This window comes from Thermobia domestica, chromosome 5 (genome assembly GCF_964235325.1).
Source record: "Thermobia domestica chromosome 5, izTheDome1.hap1.1, whole genome shotgun sequence".
Taxonomy (NCBI): Eukaryota; Metazoa; Arthropoda; class Insecta; order Zygentoma; family Lepismatidae; genus Thermobia; species Thermobia domestica.
This window is the reverse complement of record NC_137458.1, coordinates 235588578-235603755: the sequence shown is the minus strand read 5'-3', so window position 1 is coordinate 235603755 and position 15178 is coordinate 235588578. Positions and strand designations below refer to the sequence as shown.

The following is a 15178-nucleotide window of genomic DNA, read 5'->3' as shown; positions in this document are numbered from 1 at the left end:
TAATAAACTCTCTAGCAAACGGTGATTGGTGACTGGAGTATACTATTGCAAAGTAATAAGGCATTGAAATAAAAAAAAAAAAAAAAAAAAGAGTCAGATCATATGAAAAGCTGTCTAAAATCATTCTGTTGCATCAAGAAAACAAAGTTCAAAGATGTATCAATAAACTGAGAAGAAATAAAATGTCTCACCAAATTTAGTAGCCTCAAACCTTTTTCTGTTTCCTACTTTAATAATAATAATAATAATAGTAAACTACGTTCACGTAATGATAAAGCTGTTATTAGGGCTAACAGTGATTTCCTGAACACTAGAATTTCGGATTTACTTTCAACTTTACAAAATCTTATGGATCGATGTAAGAAGTGATTTGCACTATGGAGAAATCACATTACAGAAAAGGCTTTTACGCCTGTACGACGTCTTATCTTTGGATATGTTTGAAAGTTGTCAGTCTCCTCGGTGTAATACATATACTATAAAACTACGGCAACAATACCTGAAAAGTTACAGAATAAAAATAAATAAAAGCATCGACTGGGACTCGAACCAGGTTCAAAAGTATTGAACTTCCACAAAAAGAAACAACACGTATGGCTATCGATACAACTACAAATCTTTCCCTTTGTACGGATACAGAAAAAAACATTTTAACGACTCTTCAATTTTTGAAAAATGACTTTTCTGGTTGAAACTCGTGTGTGTTTTACTTACAACGAAGTTTTCTACATCTGCCAAAGTATTATTTGGTTCTAATCGTATCACTGCATTAATTAACAAAAGAAAAGTTGAGTATTTCCAGCAGCGAAAAAAGAGCTGTGATTGGAAGTCTCGTTTTTTCCTCCTGTGACTTCCCCTTCTATTACTTTGAATGCGTTGATGCCAAACCAACAATTTTAAGAGACTTCGAAAAATTCAGACTTGCATTTATGTTTTCGAGAAGTGTACATTGCTCGCAAATGTTTGACTATGTCCATTTTAAAGTTTGTGTTGTTCTTTTCTTCGACTCTCTGAAAGTTCTGGTGGTGGGCTTTTCGGGATCCGAAAGTTCATGCGCAGCAAAATTTGCGCGAGAAATTATTCCATTTGTATCCCAAGGTCTCCACGTGTTTTCTGAAGTAGTGGCCAACCATCAGGAAATAATAATAATAAAAATAAAACGAGATCAAAAGTAACGAAAAAACTAATTATAACAGAACTCAAAAATCAAAAAGCACAAAGTCTCTACCTAGATTATACTGAAGAATAAGTAAGCAAGAGGTCAGCAACTCAACTGGAAAACCAGCTTTAACTGAAAGGACTTGAATTAACCCTCTCATATAACAAAGAAACATTCAATTTTCTTCTACAGTGTTCCGCTTCCTTTGAAGCCGTCTGAGGACGGTTGGCCGCGCCAATATTACAAGTGACAAGTGTCCGGAAATGCAGAAAATGTGCAGTCTGTGCTGGAAAGTTCTTTGAAATTCCCACATATCGTAAAACAAGCTATATGTAGTAAGATTTTCACAGTGTGCCCCTTCATTCGTACCGGTACACACATGTATTCGAAAAACAGTGAAAGATATCCTAAATAAATGTATAATTTCAAACTACAAGATATTTACTGTGACCTGAAAGGTTTGTTCAAAACTCTCAAGGATTTTTCTCCTGGACGTTATCGAGTTAATAGGGGGTTGATTACAGTGCTGGCTGCAGAAACGCAGCTTATCACTCTCAACAGGATGGCGTGATTTCTCAAGTTTCCTTACATTTTCCTGTTTGTCGAAACCCTGAGAAACTGGTCCCGTATTTTTAATATGTATATATATTTAAACTAAAAGTGGTCTTAAATATTCCCGACAATGTGCCCTAACTTTGGACGGTACAAGGTAACCTATACTCTGACCACCACACCACCCAGTGACTACGAAGTGGTGCAGATATAAAATTGGGGCCCACACACAAATTCCTTGCGTACATATTTATTTTCCACGTAAGTAGTTAAGGCACAGTGCTCAAAATAACTGCAGAAAAATTGGAATAACATTTATATCTCCCCCAACTTGTTTCATGGCTCCAGAACAGAGTACCTTGTTTTTGTCTAAATTGTGACAAAGGTAGAAATAAACGGGACTTCTAATCCCCTTTACTCGCTCAATTATATTTTGTGATGCAAGCAACACTGGAGATCTTATATGTGCAAGACTAGGAAAGATACTAAATTTCAACCAAAAATTATAATTCTTACACTAATTTCCATTTCATTGTTCTCCAAACCAATTGCGCTGGGCGACATGTCATTACCCTATTTATAGTACTCGCGCCGTGACATGAAGCTTGGGCTCTAAACAATCATAGAAATATTTTGCTTGAGCTCCGACATATCGGGAAACTTCGATACAATTCGTGGAGCCACTTCCCGAGCGCACACTTGCGGAAACGTCAAACAGCTGAAATTCACCAATAATGTTGCCAAACTTTGAACACATAGTAAATGAGTACAAAATTTGATGGGTAGGGGTTGACGGCCGGAACATACCCTCGCGTTCTATTGGGTGGTGAAATTGGCAGATGTAGGTCAAGCTTCACGACTCGGCGCGAATACTATAGTAAGCCTATAAAAAAATTCAAGGGAGCCATCAGAATTAATTGCTAAAACATTACAATGCGATTTGTGAATATAACGTCCGGATGTTTAGCAATGAAAAAAAAAAAAAAAAATACAATGCAAGGAACAAAAAGCAACATGTCCTACGTTCCCACTACAAAGCAAAATGCTACCTAACCGTAGCCACCGATATACAGGCCTGAGGCGTAGCCGCGAACTAACCAAGTCAAGGGAGACTGAAGTTAGTGTGCCCGCGAGGATATTACACTTGCAAACATAAAATACAGCTGCATTACTTAGTACTTAATTCGAGTTAACTGCTATGTTGCCATACAAATTTTAGAAAATTTCTCAGACGGACTAGAAAATATATTCTGGTTTGTTAGGTAGAGTGAGTGGAAGCCAGGTGAGGGAAATAGTTGAAGGTAAGAAAATAACATACTTGTTGTTATTGAACTTTTAAGAGACACTATATGTAGAAGCGGAAGGGACTATTTGGCCAACAGGTACACTTATTATGATTTCTGAGAACAGCAGTGTGGAAATGGTGTGTACGTAACAAGATTGTTACACATCGTGTTCTAGTTTTATCAAGTTATACAAAAATAAGGTGTGTCAGTTGTAGAAATTGTGTGAAAGGTATGGTCTACTGAACAGCAACCAGTTTGTCTTAAGTATAAGAATGAATTGACACTGCAGAAAAGAATACCTAATCAAACTTAATCTATTGCATTTTGGTACATTTTTGACGGTATTTAGTATCTTCCCCAAAACTGCGCAACACATAATCCAGGCATTTTATAACATATAAAGTGTTTTCCCACTATCCTCGTCTATGCGTATACTCATGTCGCTGCCGCGCCAGCTTCCTATGGACGCACCACCTTAGTTTCCCCTGCTGTGCTCCTACCCCGACTCGTTAAGATAGCATTCGTGCTTTATAGTGGACACCTTGCACAAGTTGGTTCGTGTTCTATGCACTAGTTTTTAAGCCATATGTCCACACCGTATTTCGGGTTATGTCGGACAGATGGGAGCCAATATTAGGTAAAAAAAAAATGTGTAGAGGAGAAATCATTCTATATTACGGAAAAGTAACTGTAGTATGTAATTAACCTAACCAAAAGTAACCTTAGTTTTAAAAAAATACTGAAAATCAGCAGGAATTAACAATTTTTGGTTATAAATGCCGGCCCCATGTGTCCGTACTAAGTGTGCCATTGTCACAACCTAGTATTTTGGGGAAGAAACTAAGTAATATTACCTTTTCTCGATTTTAATCTGCTCCGGCGATACAGCAGTAATGCTCTTAATTCTGATACCATGGAAATGTGTACCTTCTAAACGTCTTTACATGCAGAGTATTACATTTTACGTGTAAATTTTGCGAAATGTGGTGTGCCTAAACCAGTTCATTTATTTTTTTGGGCCTATGTTTAGCAGAAGGGATCCAGCTCTTTTTTCTAAAAAATGTTTCAATTTTGGGAATTGCTGTTCATATTAGTTTATGTTATATTATGTAAGTGTTGGGGTCCATCATAATTTTTCAAAAAATGATAGGATTTATCTTCTTTCTATTATTAGGTTAGATTTAGTTACATTATGTTTAGTCTAAGTACTTGCATCATCCATTTCTCCTGTAAATTCTGTATATTTTACGTGTTTGTGGACCCCTTACAAGAGGTCCAGAAGCACGTAAAAAACCACAAAATTTACAGAAGAAATGAATAATGTAAATACTTAGACGTAACATAACGTAACAAAATCTAACCTAACCTAAGCTAACCTTAACTAACCTAAACTTACCCAATATTAGCAGAAATAAGCGAAATTCTATCATTTTTTGGAAAATTATGTGGGGGATCTACACTAATTTAACATAAACTAACCTAACCTAAACTAAACTAAACTAACCTACGCTAGACTAAACTAACCGAATGTGCACAGAAATTACCAAAATTGTAACATTTTTTAAGAAAAGAGCTGGACCCCTTCTGCTAAACATAGGCTCTAGCGTCATTTACGAATTCAAATATTTTGTTCTATATTTATATTAAAGTTTCCAAAATTTTGGAGTTTGTAATACTAATAATTACTTTTATACACTCGGTTGCACTACTGCTATGAGCGACTTACTTGGTTGGATTCATCGCTGCTATGAGGATGATGCCCTGCTTCACTGCGGTTCAGAAATCTGGGAATTTCCCTTATCTAACTAGTTGCGTAATAGCTGGTAACCTCTTCTTCTTCTTCTTCTTCTTGTGAACAGTTTTGCCCTGATGCAGAGTCTTCTGGAGGGTTGAATGCAAATGGCAGATTATAATCTAGTTTGTGAATAGTAGTGAAAGTGTAGTGCGATTACAATTTGATTAAGTGTGGTGTATAGAGTGTTATATTTACTGCCGTGTTTCTTTCTGTGCTCTGGTTCATTATTACTGTTGTGTTTTTTTGCATATATTGTGTTATTTATTCATGATTCACATATTACTACAGCATGTAATCATGATGTGTTTTGGCCTCGTATAATTTACTTGCAATTTATATATTTCTTGGTCTACACTTTGCTCCTTTTTCAAGATGGAGGAGGATGACAATGCTGATGCTAATAATGCAGATGTTACTAAGTATATTGCTATGGAAATACAAGTACCTTTGGATTCACCTACTTCTACTCCTCCCAATTCTTCCTCCACTTTTGCAGTTTCAACTAATATTCAATCAACTTCTACACCTTCTTCCAATCAGAAATCTACTATTGTGCTACCACCCGATAATCAGAATGTGCATTTTCTCCATCCTGATAAGAATTTATACAAACCTACTCACCTTGCACCGTATGTTGTCTATCTGAAGTCTACTACAGAAGATTTAGGTATAAAAACATCCAATGTCCATCAGCCGCAAATTTCACTTGGCTGAAATACCTGGTATTCTTAATATTAATCTCATTGGTAGAAATTTAATTAAACTTACTTTTCAATCTGGTCAGAACGCAAATAATTTTCTGGATCATGACATTCTTCAACATAACAAATGGGAAGCATATATCCCTAATCATGTTTTGTATACTACAGGCATTATCAAAGACGTTGACACGGATATCACAATGGATGACTTATTAAAAGATAGTAAATGTGACTCCCCGATTACCTCTGCACGTAGAATCTTTCGTTATGATTTAACAAGAGGTCGGCAGCCTACTCGCCCGGTTGTCCTAACATTTGATTCTCAAAAGTTACCTAAAGATATTAAAATTTATTATCAATCAGTTCCAGTTGAAACATATATTCCAAGCATTCGTCAATGCAAAAATGGCTGCTGGAAATACGGACATATTGCCCGTTCCTGTAAATTAAAACAAATTATGTAAAAATTGTGATTCTAATCATGTTGATGGTACTGGATTTTGTGATCGTGATCTTCACTGTATTAACTGTGGTGCTTCACATGCCGCGGATTATGAACAGTGTGCGGAACGACACAGACAGAAACAAATCATGTAACTGATGGCAATACAACGACTTTCGTTCAATGAAGCGAATAAACTTGTTAGCAAGGTCACCACAATAGCTTCACATACTCCGTCCTTCTCCGCAATACTGCAGGATCCTTCTACCGAACCTAAGGAATATACTAACCTTCCTTCATCTCATTCCTCAGCTGGTGATAAAGTGTCTACCACACACATGAAAAAATCTGCTTTAACATTTGATATTGATACACCCCCAGGAAAAAAGAGAAGGAGCTTGGATTATCCATCGGGGTCTTCCGGACCATCGGTTTTTTCCTTTCCTACTCCGCATTTCTTACCTTCTTCGTCCACTGTAACGCCATCTCGTTTCAAGAAGGATAAGCCATTTCAGCTCGATTTACCACAATCGTATAAAACAAGAAATAAACTGGATTCAAAGCTCACCTCTGTTAAAGCGTCGAATTTCACCTTGCTGGATCCACAGAAGCCTTATGCTCCTCAAAAACCCCCTAAGACCTCAGCCGACACTCGACTCTATTCTATTTCCACTGACCACGCTAATCTACCACTCTTACATCTGATACTACTAGTAACTTTGCATCCCTGAAATGTTCATTTTCCCCACCACAATTATCCCCTAAAAATACCGAAGCATTGAAGAAATTGTTGGCTACTACATTACTTTCTCAAAATATAGACGCTTCGCATACGTTCTTGGAGAATTTGGTTACACAAATCTACAATACTTTAAATCTTTCATAGATACCCAGTATGGAAGTGAAAGAATTTCGTCCACTCTTCATCATTCAATGGAATGCTCAAAGCGTCTATAACAAATTATACTTTCTATATAATCTTATCATCTTTTTTGATCCTGATATCATTATATTGCAGGAAACTTGGTTAAAACCGAACATACCTTTTCGTCTCAAGAACTATCATATTGTAACACAAAACCGAGCAGATGGATATGGTGGCATTACCTTCTGTATCAGAAACAATCTCTCTTACATCACCAATCAGCTTTCCATCCCGTGTCCGGATCCTGATATTCAACTTTTCTCTTTAAATATTCAAAATCTCAACTTCCTGAATATCTACATACCTCCACTATTGTTCCCCATGCAGATTTTTGAGAAGCTATTTTTTGTGATACTCATCAGTTTGATTACATAACTAGAGATACTAATACCCAATGCCAATTATTTGGAAGTTCTAGAAATAATACTGCAGGAAATAATCTTCTCCAAGCATTACCTGTTTCTTACTATATTGCAATGAATGATGGCACTCCCACACGCATTACCCAGTATGGGACGAGTGTTCCGGACATAACTCTTGTGAAAAATTCGTATTATATTCACACTACCTGGTCTGTATATTTTGATGCGAGAGGAAGTGATCACTATCCTATCTTATTCTCCACTCATCCGGTAGCCATCACATCTCCTTTTCATAATCCTATAGCAAAAGATTTCAAGTCGAAATTACAATCTATTATCCTTCACCTTGATTGGGATACATATCAACATACTATCGAAGATTCTTGTCACCTTATCAATAAAGAGTCTCTTTCTGTCAATACCATACATACTTTTATCAAACATGCTGTATCAGTCTAGAAGACAACTTCCACTACTCCTCCATCTAGGAAACCATCAAACCGTACCTCTACATCTCATCATCCACATTGGTGGAATGTAGAATGTCAACAAGCAATAAATAATTGTCAAAAATCTTTGAAATTATTTTTTAAGACCAGAACAAAAGACGATTTTCTTCATTACCGTAAATGTAAAGCCATTGTTAAAAGGATCACCTTATATTACAAAAGGAAAAGCTGGGAACGTTTTTGTAATAATCTCTCATATCTCACTCCCAAATATAAGATTTGGAATTTCTTCAAACATCAAATTCATCGTTGTCATAATTCACGACCTCAGCCTATGCATCACTTGGATGACCAAAAATGGATCATAGGTTTTCATCAACAATTGGCTCCCTGCACTGTCAATAATTCTCGGCTTCATCTTTTACCTTTTATTCACAAGGATCTTCTGTTTTGGAAACTAGTTTTTCAGAAGTGGAACTCGACGTTGTTTTTCAGCATCTTCGTACCAACACCTCTCCTGGCATAGATGGTATTTATTATAAACATTTTAACACTCTTGCTGTTCGTAGGAAGGCTCTATTATTACAATTATATAATAAAATTTGGGACATTGCCCATATTCCATCTCAATGGAAACAAGTTCTTATTGTTCCTATTTTAAAAACAAACAACATATTGGCAAAGCGGACAACTATAGACCAATTGCATTACTTGCTTGCTCTCTCAAGATATTTGAAGACTTACTTTTATCCAGGTTACAGTGGTTTTTGGAACATAATCAAATTTTTTCTCCTACTATCACCGGCTTTTGAAAAGCCACCTCAACATACGACGCACTTGGGCCTCTCATTCTTGACATTTATCAGGCTTATCTTGAAAAACAATTTGTTATTGCAGTTAGCGTTGACTTGAGAAACGCATATGACTCAATTATCTTAGATCTTCTCATTCAAAAGCTATACCTGTTACATATACCTTCCAAATTTATTAGAATCATTCATAACTTACTTATCAACAGAAAGATTTTTATCAAACTTAACAAACATTACAATAAACCTAGAACTACATCGGTTGCCTTACTCCAGGGTAGTAAGTTAAGTCCTACTCTCTTCAATCTCTATATATTGGACCTCATAACAGAAGTTAACCATGAAGTAAAACTGTATTCGTATGCTGATGACATTATATTCATACTGACTACGGATGATCTTCACCGAGGGACAATTCTTATTGAACAAACCTTACAGAAACTCTTACGTTGGTCTATAAATAATGGTATCGACATCAACTGGGAGAAAACTGTATACTCCGTCTTCACGCGAAGACGTTGTTATACACGCCCTACCATTCATATCGAAGATCGTACGTTACGCTATGTTTGGCACTTCAAATACCTTGGGCTTTATTTGGACACAAAAATGACTTGGAAACCTCACTTAGCTCTGTTGTCAACCGCATTGGATTCATACAACAACATTCTCAAAAGCTTAAGTGCAAAACGTTGGGGACTCAATCCAACTTGTCTATACAAAATTATTACACATTGTATGATGGTAAAAACTATTTATGGAAGCATATTTTATGAGGAGAAGATGAACTATTTTTACCAGCGAATAAACAAACTTTTATATGATGCACTTAAGATAATCCCTTCTCAGCCTACCTTCTGCCCGAAAAATGCTCTCTTTGAGGAAACTGGTATGATTCCTATTGACTTACAAATTTGCAAATTAGCAGAAACTTTTATTTTGTCACGAATGTCGAAAAGGAATAATCCTCTTATAGCAGAGCTTCATCAAATTAAACATATATTGGAAAACAGACATCAGAAGGTGCCGTATAGAAATAAATCACCATGGATAGTCAAAGCGTTTTTTAAAGTTCACATGTACGAAGGAATGATCCTACAATCTCTATCACTGCCGTGCTACATATTTTACTATACAACGAGTTTGGTACAAATAAAGACAATTCTTCCCCAGACAAATCTTCTTCGACTTCAGGAAATTTGGCACTCTTGTGTGGATCAGCTATCTTCAAATTGTACACTTGTTTTTACAGATGCATCTAAATACATTCATCAAAATGTCGGCGCAGCAGTTGTTGTTCCTACTCTTCATATTATCAAAAAAATCAAACTTCCTCAATATTTTACCATTTTTGAAGGTGAGGCTTTTGCCATTAGGCAAGCTCTTTTATTAATAAAAAAGTTACAACTTTCTGATGCCTGTATCTGCTCTGATGCTCTCAGTGTTCTTAACGCTTTGAGACACACCCATTGGAATGTTAAAACAACTTGGATTTTTTTTAAATATAAAATTTTTATACCATCAACTTCAAGAACAAGGATATATTATACATTTTTTACACACGAAATCACATTCTAATATAAAATTCCATGATGATACAGACCTAGCTGCAAAGTCTGCAAGTAATGACAGACCAGCTTTTATTAAAGTTAGTCACTTAAATTTTATTCCTATCATCAAAGGAAATCAAGTCCAGATGTTACATGCTTGGAAATCTAAAAATAGGCTTGGACCAGGGCGACATTATTGGCAAATCATGTCTATCTCTCAATCCAAACCATGGTTTACTATACATAATTGGTCAAGATACAAAGTAATTCTATTATATCGCTTTCTTTTTAACACCGCCTTAACGCCTTATAAATTATATCAAATACATAAATTGACTACACCTTTATGTTGGAGTCAGCGTGATATTGGATCTTTAAATCATTTAATTTTTGTTTGCGAACAATTTACTAAAGGCAGATCTTATATGATCAATATACTTCACAGAGCACTTGGTTATGGACCTTTTTCTGTTGCACAAATTTTAGCTACGACCTCTTGGACTCTCATCCAATTATTGATTGAATTTTTATAGATAAATGGTATCCCTCTCTAAAACTACTAAACCCGATGCAAATATATTCTTCATTTTTATATGGATACCTTAAATAAAATTAAATAAATAAAAAATAAAAGGAATAACTTCAAGGCATTTGATAATTTATCTGGCGAAAGTGCTAGTATCGACTTCACCTGTGATTTTTTTTCCAATTTGATTTCTAAAGCTTATCAGAATATAAAAGCCAAGAACACCAATGAATAATAATAATAATAATAATAGTGGTAGTGGTGGTGGTGATAATGATAATAATAATAAACTGACTCAATCCTCAGTGGAAACATGATATTGCTCGACAATCTTCATGGTATATATGTCCTGTTATGCATCACTCTCATCACCAGAGAACTGTCTGAAATCCATTTGACATTTTTCATCTTCCCACTAGGATAATTTTCAAGATCATTACTAACATAGATATCTAAGTTCAACTATTCTCTTGAGGTCTGGTCTTCAGTGCACGCAACATGTATCTTCTTCAAGGTTTTTACTGGACACAACGAGTTACAAATGTACAATAAGCAATTACTTTAGTAGAGATTTATCAATTTTTTTTATTTTTTCAGCAATTCCAGGGCCATAGCGGACTTAACTACTACGGTGCCGCATCTTCCCCTATGTATGACCTCTGTATGAGGTTACAAGAACAAGAGTCTTCTGGGCAGTTCTGTTAGATTCGTCTATAGTGGTTTAGATGTACTATTGGCAGTCGTTACAGGAGGATATATCGCACTTGAGAGTTATACCGAGCTGTAGTGCAAGAAATAATTAAAGCGAAATGTTGTTAATTATTATGTATTGAAGGAGATGATACACTACTGTTCGAATATTATTCGCTAAGATAAAGGGAACAGTCACTGGTGTGGTATGGTGGAAATGATGAATTACAGTATAGAGGGTGGTACGGTAGGCTGGAGTTAGCTTACACTGAAATATGAGATAAGATAATCTCCCTTCTTGCTAGGCACAATAACAAAGAGGTGTGTTACGATGTCCTTGTCGGTATAATCTATACGGTGTTTGAGTAACTCCTAAGTACAATCTAATAAATAGAAAATTCTGGTGCGGTGTTATAAATAGAAAAAAAACGTTCGTATTTTTTCAAAAATGTACGTTTTTTTAGAAAAAAAACTTTGCCTCGTTTTTTTCTAAATTTCGTTTTTTCTTTCAAATAGTCATTTTTAATGCATCTTACGTCTATTTAAGTATGAAATATTTTTATGTACGTGCAATCTCCGTAAAATGCAACATAATTTAAACGCTAGATACTGATACGCTACAAATATTTTACAATTTATATTAATAGCATACTTACTAACAAAATCGGGTTTCAGCAGTTTTCATCAATATCAACTAAGAAATAAAAGTAGAAATGAAATTTTGTTTCTTCGTGAAAGTAGGCCTTTAATAAATACGAAAATAATGTCACGAACAGTATAAAATTCAAATAACTTGTCTCAAGGTAAAAACTACTTTGCTTACTAGTATTTTTCTAAATATCGTATATAAATAATTTGTTGACTAGATATGTATGATATGCAGAGCCGGCTCTACCGTATGTGCAAAGTGCAACAGGTGCATTTGCATAGAGCAGAAAGTTTGAAGGATCCGGCAAAATCTGTCATAAGTATATTATTTAAAGTAAATATTTCTTGTTGGAAACAGACTTCAGGATGATGGTAGTTACATTTACCAAGCTGACCTATTTGAATACTACATTCATAAATTATGTTTAGGTCGCATTAGTTTAAGGTCATATGGACAATGCTAAAACAAATGGTCAAATAAACCCGAGCACAAATTGCTTGATTGTTGTCAAATGCAAGAATTCAATTCTCGAATAGTAGCGAATAGCTGTTCCATTTAGTCAGTTATCACAGTTTTGATGTGACAATTAGTCATGTTTTTGTCACAAACAAGTTCCTTATCATTGAAGATAGAAACAAGTTTTTTTTTTTAAATGTTAACAGATGTAGAAAACAAATCAAAAAATAAAGATAAAAGAGCTAAGTTTAGTTGCACTGGAATTGCAAACTGATACATTAAGATTGAAGCTCGATATTGAATTCTGTAAAAAGGATTACCATCTTTCCTCTGCAGGTATTTGCTTTATCTTTCACTAACATAATAGATTAATATTTAAAGAAAAAAATAGACACAACGAGATTGTATTTTTAGTAAGTATTTAAGCCTTTCTGAGTGCTACTGCAGTTACCCTTCTCTTCGTTGTTCATGCTGGAGTAGCATACTTAAAATCATGACTTTTAGAATTTGCTCTTTCTGGAGAAAGGGGGAAGCGGAAAATTATGCCATTGCACGTTGCAACAAATTGAGTAGGGCTGGTCCTGATGATATGTATTTACAAGACATGAATATAGGATGAGATAATTTGAAGTAATGCAGGGTGTTTCAAAATGAATATTAGAGTTTTAAAACTTTGTAGTATCTATTACAATTAACTTACAATTATAAATATTATATCAAACGAAAGATCAACTCAGTTTTGTACGGACGCATGCACATGCATTGTTTCGTCTGTTTGCAGCAAAAAGAGCAAAAAGCAAAGATGGAGACTAGAGAGCAGAAAGCTTGTTGTGTTTTAATAAGGTCTGAATCTGTAGTTACAGTGCAACCGTCTGTGTGAAGAATATTAAGGAGGCGCTTGCAACTACGTCCATATCGTTTGCAGTTGCTACAGGTCTGAAGCCTACAAACTACGGTTTACGTGCCCAACTTCGCAAGTGAAACATTGCTGCACAACAATGAAGATTTTCTGGATCGTGTCGTCTTCAGTGATAAATCGACATTTCACCTAAGAGCTAATGTGAACACTCATAATGTTCGCATCTGGCGGTCAGCAAATCCTCAGGAGATGGTACAGTTGAAACGATACTCCCCTAAATTGAATGTGTTTTGTACCATATGCCGGAATGTTTATGGACCTTTCTCGCCTATCGACTAGATGTGTGCCGTGTGATGAATGAATCTTACATCGAATACTTGTAGCAAAGACTGTTTGATGTGTTCTTTTACTTGATGTATTGTTTATAATTGTACGTAAAATGTAATAAGTACTACGAAGACTTAAAACCCCGATATTCATTTTGAAACACCCTGCTTTTCTCACCAACAATGTTGGAACTAAGATGTGAAAACGAGAGAAAATTTTCCTTATAAAGTTATTGTTTACAACAACGATATTAGTCTTAGTCGAGACTATAACTACTACAGCAACACGGGTTAGTAATGAAAAGAATGTAATCAAATGTACACTCGTAACCCTTTCAAACCCAAGTGGCCAAAGTGGCACACACGGGTATGTCACTATTTTAATCCGCTCCTGTGTGGACACTAACTAAGATATCGGGATGTTATTTTTGCCAAAATTGATTGGACCATAGTTTATCATATTAAATTCTTTTTGTACTGGGTGTCGAATTTCCTTCTCAAATTTCACCCCAGTCAAAATTTCGAAAATTTTTGAATTTCCTTTACTTCTTTTTCCCCTGCAGCTTCCTTCGTTGTAGAGACCTCCTTAAGACTTGCCAGACAGATACCTCGGATGGATACCTGACTGTTGACATTAATTGGACGGGCCTGCGCGCAGTGTTGCCAATTAGGAAAATTACAATTACCCTAAATTTGGGCAAAAAATTGAATTTTTTATTTATAAATCCGTGCAAGTCAACTTACGCTAGTTGAACATTTGTCCTTACTGAACAAACGCGGGTACAGATCGTTACAATGGGGTAATTAGGGGGCGCACGAAAAATTCGTACTTAGGTTCTAACCCTTGACTTTTCTAGTTTTCCCTACTTTTGTTTACCGTAATATAATTTTGGTAATTAAAATCTTTGTTCCTTAAATATTGCCATGATATTTGTAGGATATATTAGTGGTGTACCAATGTCTAATTTAAGATAGTTCCCGTCTGTCTGGTAGCAGTGTTGCCAGCTACAGAAAATTTTAATCCTAAAGTTTAGGGAGATATTTTGGGAAAATTATCTGTTTTGTCTCTATTATTTTCCTCTTGTTGGCTATATCGGAACAAACGTACCAGTATCTGAAAGTCTCGTCTTTGTCCTACACAACGCATTATAGAAAGTTTCAATAGGATAATTAGGGGAAGTACAGTTGAGGTTTACAGTATACCTTGTTCTCTAATTGGAAAGATGACTGTGATTTTTTTTTAGGTATAATGAGATTTTTTATTGACATGTTTACTTTATTAGATATCGTCACACAATATGTGTAGGATATATTAGAGGGATACCAAAGCTTATTTTAAGATAGTTTGTGTGTGTGTGTGTGTGTGTGTGTGTCTGACAGCAGTGTTGCCAGCTACAGAAAATTTTAATTCCAGATTTTAGGGGGAAATTTTTGAAAATTTTTCTTTTTTTGTTTCTATTATCTCCCTCTTGCTGACTACATTCAAACAAACGTACGAGTGTCTAAAAGCTTCGTCCTTAGCCTACACAGTGCACTATAAAATGTTTCACTAGAATAATTAGGGGAAGTACAGTTGAGGTTTATAATAAACCATGTTCTGTAAATGGTAAGAAAATGGTGAATTTCTGAGGTAGAATGAGAT

At 35.4% G+C, this 15178-nt stretch overlaps 1 protein-coding gene across 4 annotated transcripts in view; it reads right to left on the bottom strand.

The window, feature by feature from the left end:
* LOC145686460 (uncharacterized) overlaps window positions 1-4867 on the bottom strand; it is a 191521-nt gene extending 186654 nt beyond the window's left edge. For 3 of the 4 annotated variants that reach the window (XM_081759782.1, XM_081759784.1, XM_081759785.1), the window contains exon 1: window positions 4724-4867. The gene's annotated coding sequence lies outside the window, so the exon portion shown is untranslated. Of the gene's footprint in view, window positions 1-3851; window positions 3874-4723 lie in introns of those variants that run through there. The other variant, XM_081759783.1, reaches the window with a different exon arrangement.
* Between the last annotated feature and the right edge of the window lie 10311 nt (window positions 4868-15178).